At 36.3% G+C, this 8,373-nt stretch overlaps 2 pseudogenes; one reads left to right on the top strand and one right to left on the bottom strand.

Annotated features, from left to right (window-relative positions):
- The first annotated feature begins 762 nt into the window (after nt 1–762).
- Nucleotides 763–5,681, top strand: LOC120204915 (annotated as a pseudogene).
- Nucleotides 5,682–7,195: 1,514 nt separating this feature from the next.
- On the bottom strand, nt 7,196–8,149 carry LOC120204935 (annotated as a pseudogene).
- Nucleotides 8,150–8,373: the final 224 nt, after the last annotated feature.

Here is an 8,373-nt window from a genome sequence, read left to right as displayed (position 1 = left end):
AAACCTGAATCCGACCTGACTCGAACATCACATTTATAAAACTCGACCCGAACTGACCCAACCCAAACCTATTTTTTTAAAACTCCGACCCGAATAAACTTAATCAAGTCGAAACTCGTTAGATTCAACTCTATTGCCCATCCCTAGATTCACCTAACTTCTTTAATTCCCCCACATAAAAAGCCAAAAGCCATTCAATAAAAATCAACTGGGCTGACCCAATTGTTATATGTAAATTGTCGTGCTTACAGCACGTAAACGTTTTTGCCTTTGACTCCCTTGCATGTAGCAAACCCATCTTTTAACTCATAACGTAACCCGAAGTTACAAAAATCAATAGTAGAAGGAAATATTACTCATTTAAGAGGCTTTATATCCAAACAGTTGCATTTTTAGGTTGTGTGTATATTGTTAATTGATTAAAAAAAATTAAACAAATACTATCTTATAATCACCTAAAATTATTTAAAATAAAAATATATATTAACTAATTTAATCATCAATAGTTTTTAAACATGTGTAAATACAACTGCAACATATATTTCACCTAATACTTCTTTCGCCTAATCACGTTTAACTACAACATATATTTCATTTTATTTTCTATCATTGCAACATAAAATAAACCAAAGCTAGAAACTTCGAAACCAACAATTACATATTAATTTTGTCAACAAAAGTGAAATAAAACACTATGTATTGTGTATAGCATAATGGATGTCCAATCCACTTTCCTTTGTGATGATCTACAAGCGCTTAGTAATGCCAACGGAAGCCATTACGTTCACCATAAGCAAAGTGATAGTGCCTCCACCTCTTGAGCACAAACTCGACACCATAGCCACCTCCTTGGGTTGCGTTTGCAGTCATCTTTGGTCTCTTAAATTTGCAATTCAAGTAGCTCCCTCGTGTCGGGGAATAAGTAAACGTTGCGTGTGAACGTGGTGTTGCGTGGTGGATCGTATTTTAACACTGCAAAACCAATTCAACCACCATTTATTGATTTCAAAAAAATGTAAATAACTAAGCTTTCGACTTTAGTATTGTGAAGTGACCTACAATATCGTTGAAGTAGAAGGGCGGGCGCATTTTGGAATGCCCTGTTCGAGTAGTTGAAGCCGAAGTGCCAGTTCACTGATCCAGCAACAATGATCTTTTGGGGTCCTTCAGTTTCATTCAAGGGATGCTTATCTTTTGGGGTCCTAGAATAAATTATTTCAGCGTTAGATCCCTTAGTTGTGAAGGACTGGGGCACTGAGTTTAACCACACTGCCCGGGGCTGGGGTCCTTATCATCCCCCAAACCAAACACAAGGACCCAACACAATCAACGTTGGTGGGTCAGACAAATTGGCACTTGGACTTCAACTACACCGAAAACGGGCCATTCTACTTCAATGATACTCTGGGTGAGTTCATTAACCATGGGTCGTATACTTTCTACCAAACCTATGGCTATGGAGTTCATTATAATTGGTATAGGAATCTAACGTATGATTTTTTGTTATGAGATAAATTTTTAAACTTTTAAAATTTTATAAAACGAAAATATATTATCCATAAAAAAAAATATAAAAAATTCTAAAATATACGAATATGATGATTTGAAAATTTTAGGGGACGACTCGTTCTCTTCGACTCCTCTCCGGCTCTTCCGGCGACCTTTTCCTCCTTCTCCCGCCAAGCACATTCGGGCAGTGCTGAGGTGGCAGAAGCCTAGCAAGGAAGCGCAAAATGAGGCCAGAATTGTGTAAGGAGAGGAGTAGGAGGAGGAAGAAGGAGTTGAGTTGGATAAAAGATTTGGGTTTTCGAAGGAGCTGAGGAGTAAGTTGGAAATAGGAGAGGAAGTTAGCAGAGGGCATTTTGGGTATACTTGTTCTGCTAAGTTCAAGAAAGGAGAGTTCAAAGGCCAGCGGTTGCTGTTAAAGTCATTCCCAAATCCAAGGTTTTTTTTTCTTTGAAGTATTTGAATTTTAAATCTTTGATCCTTAAATGTTGATACTTTGCTTTTTCATTCAAATTGGCATTCTGCTTTGTTTATAATGATTCCTGTTTTGGTTTTTGTTGAGCACAAAATTGTTCTCGTGTTGTATTTTTGTACCCCTTTGCTGCTTAAATGTTTACTTCAAGGTGATAGGGATGAAGACTTCTACTAGAACATGAAGAGAATATTGAAGGAAGAAGGAAACATGGGAACTTTACTGTTTCAGAATCCTTTTAAATGGAGAAAATGTGGGGTTTAATTCAATTCTTTAAGTTTCTATTTCTTCATTATAAAACAACACAAAAGCGGCCAACTTGTTTGTTTATTGATTTTATTATTCCAGATTATCTTATGTATTGAGCTTGCCACATTCGATGTTGATTTTTTTAGATATAAACTCTAGATTGTTTGGGATATTAAGCTTACCACACGACTTGAATATTTTAGGTCTAAATCATATCTTGCCCCCCAAAAGTGCAATTTGCAAAGCTTGCATCATTGAGCTGTATGGCTGGATGCTCATGGAAGTGAATATTTTATAAGAAACTCTTGAAATTCTCTTGTAAATTTGTTGACATATCATTTTCTCCACACTTAGAATTGACAGCTGCCAAAGTGCTACTGCCCAATGGTCATGAACAAATTGAATTATTGGAATGATCATGGTCTCAGTTCAAGCCTTTGGGGTCATAACTTTGAAAGGGCCTGTAATTTAGATCGAGTTTGGTGGAATCGAACAACTAGTGCCTTGTTGTCTTTTTCCCGTCTTATACTTGGAACCAAGCCGAAAAAAGCAAATGGTTGTAGTTAGGTTGCGCACCATTGTCTATATTTAGCACATGATTGGACTGTAACTTTTTTGTGATCAATTGACCTCGAAGCATTGCTTTGATCCTTTAAACCTAATGTAAGATGATTCGTGATAAAAATTGTTTTTCTCCTTGGCATGTATTTTTTGTGTTTTTTCTTATGACTATTTATGTTGTCAGATGACAACAGCTATTGCAGTTGAGGATGTAAGAAGGGAGGTGAAGATATTGCAAGCCTTGACTGGACATAACAATTTATTCAAGTTCTATGATGCGTTTGAAGATAATGATAATGTCTATATAGCAATGGGGTAAGCTTGAAACAGGCACTTTCATTCGTGTGACCTTATTTTAATTAAAATTTCGAGTAACATAATTGAAATTACAAGTTCTGTGAAGGAGGCGAGCTTTTGGATAAAATACTTGCAAGGTGATTATTCTTGTAATAAATTTCTCAAGTATTGAGAATTTTTTTATTTTAGCCCAGAACTTGAAGATTTTTTATGCTTATAGCGGCGGAAAATACTCAGACGATACAAAGACTGTAATGGTACAGATACTAAATGTTGTTGCTTTTTGCCATCTTCAGGGTGTGGTGCATCGAGACCTTAAGCCAGAAGTGGGCCAAATTCTCCTTTTTCTCACTCAATGGTTAAAAGGGGGGGGGGGAAGAAGCATTACTAGGTAGTGATCCTCAAATGGTGCGCGATCAAACATATGCTAGACAAAGCATACATAGATATGTAATAGGAGTTATTTTTTACAATTTCCTATACTGAAAATTTACATGATAAGGGGCTTTGAGGGAGTGTCTTGAATTGGGAAAGAATATGTTATTGTCGTCTTACAGTTCTTAGGACATTTCTCATGTCATTGATTACCGAGTCCATAAATAACTTGTGACCTTTATGTGTAAATAACATTTTTTCTGGACCAGAATTTTCTGTATGCTTCTAAGGAGGAGAATTCTCAGCTCAAGGCCATAGACTTTGGATTATCGGATTTTGTCAGACCATTTTTACTCTTTTTCTCCACTTCCTCCTGCTCGACTTAGGGGATTCTTTTATATCTCTAATGCTTATGGTTTTCCAGATGAAAGACTTAATGACATCGTGGGAAGTGCATACTATGTGGCCCCTGAAGTTCTTCATAGATCTTATGGTACAGAAGCTGATGTTTGGAGCATAGGTGTGATAGCATATATTCTTTTATGTGGTAGTCGTCCATTTTGGGCAAGGACTGAGTCTCGAATTTTTCTAGCGGTCCTAAAAGCTGACCCGAATTTTATCGAAGCACATTGGCCTTCCTGTCTTCTGAGGCTAAGGACTTTGTTAAGCACCTTTTGAATAAGGACACCAGGAAAAGAATGACAGCAGCTGAGGCCCTATGTGCGGGCATAATTTTAATTCATAACATTAGGCTGTCACATCCTCGGGCTAGAGTAACGACCTTGGTCTTTTGTTCACGGGTCATCCTTGGATCCAGAATCATAATGATGTTAAGGTCCCTCTCGATATTCTAGTATTTAGGCTTACGAAGGTATATATGCAATCGTCAACTTTGCGGAAGGCTGCTTTGAAGGTATGTATGATGATGGGATGAAATTCTCTTCTCGCACTTTACCTATGCCTCTGTGTAGTACCTGGTCTCGAGACTACTATGCTCTGACCAATCAACTTCGATTTTTCTTTCTCATTTGTACTTCATTCTCTCGGTAATTTGTAACGGAAACTATATAATGCATGATTCATTATGATCTGATGCCTATGTGAAACCTGTTTGTACGATTTATTACCTTTGGCAACCTTGTTAATTCGTTCCTGCAGGCATTGTCTAAGACATTGACTGCTGATGAACTCTTTTACATGAGAGCGCAATTTGCATTATTCGAGCCCAAAAATGGTAGCATAACCTTGGAGAACACTAAGACGGTTAGTCTCCTTCCAACGTCGGTGGAGATATTGTTAGATAATGCACTTATTCTGATTATCTGTTTTTCTTGCAAACAGGCCCTGATGAAAAACGCTACAGATGCAATGAAGGAATTTCACATTCCGGATTTTCTTTTCGCAGTATGGACATAGTTATTCTTATTTTATGTAGCCATTTGCTGATTATATGGTTATCGAGAAGTAGCTTATTGAAGTACCTTTCATTTAATCTTTCCATTGCATGACAGCTTAATGCACTTCGATACAGAAGAATGGGTTTTGAAGAATTCTGTGCAGCTGCATTAAGCGTTCATCAACTCGAGGCACTTGACTGTTGGGAACAACACGCCCGGTGTACATGCGAGCTTTTTGAGAAAAAAGGAAACATGGCTATCGTAATCGAGGAACTTGCTTCTGTAAGTTTGGAATTCTTTTAGATACTAAACAATAACTTCTGATCGGCGCTATGATACTAAACTGAAATTCTGTACTTCAAACTTTTCAGGAACTTGGTCTTGGACCCTCCATTCCAGTTTATGCTGTTCTTAATGATTGGATAAGGCATACAGATGGGAAGTTAAGTTTCCTCGGGTTTGTGAAGTTGTCGCACTGTCCGTCAAGTCAAGCCCTCTCGAAGCCACAATAAGGTCGCTGGTAGATGTTGATGACTCTAGACACTAACAAAGTCGTGTCGGTCGAATATTCGAATGCATTTGAATGTGATGTAAAACCGGTGCAGTGTAAAACCTGATATCGGCATCGGTTTTAAAGTTGGGAGATTGGGGAGGTATTCTTCCTTTCTACAGCCAGGCCTGAGATTATGAGGCCTGCCAATTCTTTGATGAGTTTGAAAGTTGTGGGAAAATTGGAAAATCAACAAAGATATTATCACTATGTAGAATATAGATATGTATTTAATTGAGCTTTGCCTGAATGGGTTAAATACATTTGCTTATTTGATTATTCTAGTGATGGTGTGTATTTTTCAAGATAAAATTAATTTTAAGATAATAAATGTGGGATATTTTTGAAGGCTGCCCGATTTTTGAAAGCTCATCTCCCATTACCATCGATTAGTTGAATAAAACATTTGTTTAAGTTTACTAACCACTTGACTAATCACTTGATAAACTTAGACACGACTGATATTGTGCTGAGCCAACCAAGATTGATATTGTTTTTGGAGGAAAAAAAATAGCCAATTTGGCCGACAGTCATCATTGTATATATTGAAGTGACGGAATTTTTTATTTAAAGAATCATAAACATTCAAATTCGTTTCTATGAAGCAAATTAATTGGAAGATGAATGCAACTCCATATTAGATGTATTGAATAATCATATTATGGTCCTAAGGAATACAAATTGTATTCAAATGTCTACTTTTGATTTTCTTACAATGATATAATGTGAAGAAAAATGCGATTTTGAAGTTTTTTTTTCTATATTAATCTTTTATATATATATATATATAATAGATTATTTCCTTTTCTTTTTTTCTACCAACCTTTTAGAATTTTGGTTGGAAACAATGCACCACAACCTAATGATTATAGTATAGAAGAGGCTTCCCCTCTCCCATGATCCATGCTTTGTGCTAACACATTCCAACTTTGCTGAGATTATATAAAACCGTTTAATTTAAGATTAAAAAATAATAAATAATGAGCGAAATCGAAAATATTAAAAAATAAATAATTTAGATTGCGTTCAATAAAAATGTTATACTTTTATTACATTTTCAATTATGTTTATTTCCTGTTGTTTCTTTACCAAGTTTGGCAGTTGTTCCTTAATCAACCACAATTCGTCTACATCCACATCCAATGGCTGATGTGGCACGTGTGCCATGAAACATAAATGACATGTCATCCACGTATAGTTTAAATGATATTTAATTTATTATAATGTTATTTATAAATACAAAAAAAATATAAAATTATATATATACCATAAAATTTATAGAAAATCAATTTAAATTGAAATTAACTAACATTATAATATTATAAATAATTATATTAAATTTCTTTTGATTAATATTTAAATTTGAATAGTGACTTACACAAATATATTTGATTCAACTTCATTAAAAAAATTAAATAAAATTTAAATAATAGAATAATACTTGTATATCCGACTAATTTAATTTTTCACTCGATTTGATTCAATCAATGTATATTATTGTACATTAAATTATTTTTATTTAAAATATTTTTATTAAATAAAAAGATATTACATTTATAATACAAGTATGAGGACTCAAACTCAGACGAAGTATAACATTATGATCGATTATCAGCATTTAAAATGTTTATATTACATGCTAATATAGCTTGTCAAATATATATACATATATAATTGTTCATTCTTTATTTACAGAAAAAAAGTGAAAATTCACCTTAAAAAATAGATAAAAAATATTATTGATCAATACCATTAATAATGATTAGTTGAATCCATCTAATAATTTTTCCGATTCCATAAACCTTGATCATGGACGTTTGAAAGATACAATACCCCTGGAAAAGTCATGTATTCCCAAGCATCCAAGAAGGCTCTGCCTGTATGGCAAAAATGTCTTCCTCCTTATCTCCTCCGACACGGCCCGGTTCGCCTTGTAATGCAATTCGTGAGCTGAAACCCGCCCCCTCCGTCTCGAACTCGACCCCACACTCTCCGTCGACCGGAAGCTTAAATTGTTTACATCCTCCGCGACTTTCTTAGACAACAAAACATCATATTTTCTGAAGCAATCATTACTCGTCGTTGCTCTCCCTTCCGATGCACTTCTGAGCAACAATAGATCTTTCAACTTCCACTTCCAGTTGCCTTTGGAGAAAGAAATAGAGGACAGGATCGAAGAGACATAGGATTTGGGATTCTCCTGCTCGAACGTGGCGTCATCGGGTGCTCTAAAAGGAGACAACGATCTGCTTTTCTTGTGAACGTAGTTGTAGCTTGATGATGATGATGAAGAACAAGCGGAGGATCGATCCCTTCCTCGCTGCTTCGGTTCTACTGGTACCGATCCTTTACGAGACTTGCCGATGGGTGTTTCTAATGGATCGAAGTCGTTCAAAGGCCGAACCTTTCCACCTTGGAAGAGCTCATCGGCTGACAACGAACTTTTCTCTAGCTGCCCACTAAACTCGAACTCGAAATCTTCATCGTCGGATTTTCGATGGAAACCTTTTGTTTTAGGGATACCAGGCTTTCCTCCCATTGAAAGGAACCGCAGCTGAAGCACGAGTGGGACTTGGGGGAGCACTGAAGAAGAAGCTACTGCCAAAGCGTTGAGGACTGGAAGGAGCAGTCATGTAGGGAGACGAGCATGCACTGTCGAAATTGAAGTTCACCGCCGCCGTAGGCACCTGCACCACCACTTCCATGGCTTCTTAGTAAAGGTAGAAATGGAGGGTTTTTATAAGGAAGAATTATGGGGGAAGGTGAGAGGAAGAAGAGGGTGTAAATTTTGGCAACTTGTCCGATGGGAAAATTTGGTAACGGTTCCCGAGAGAGCCGCCTCTATAAGTCTATCTGGTGTTACATAAAATTATTGTATTCTCGTGTTGGACGTTTTGAATATAAATCTCCTGTCCCTATCTATGCCTCTTTCTTTTAACTTTTTGACACCTGTTTTCCTTATTAAA

The sequence above is a fragment of the Hibiscus syriacus genome, unplaced genomic scaffold (assembly GCF_006381635.1).
Source record: "Hibiscus syriacus cultivar Baekdansim isolate YM2019G1 unplaced genomic scaffold, ASM638163v2 tig00011761_pilon, whole genome shotgun sequence".
NCBI lineage: Eukaryota > Viridiplantae > Streptophyta > Magnoliopsida > Malvales > Malvaceae > Hibiscus > Hibiscus syriacus.
Note: the sequence above shows the minus strand (reverse complement) of the source record. Positions and strands in the feature narration are given on the sequence as shown.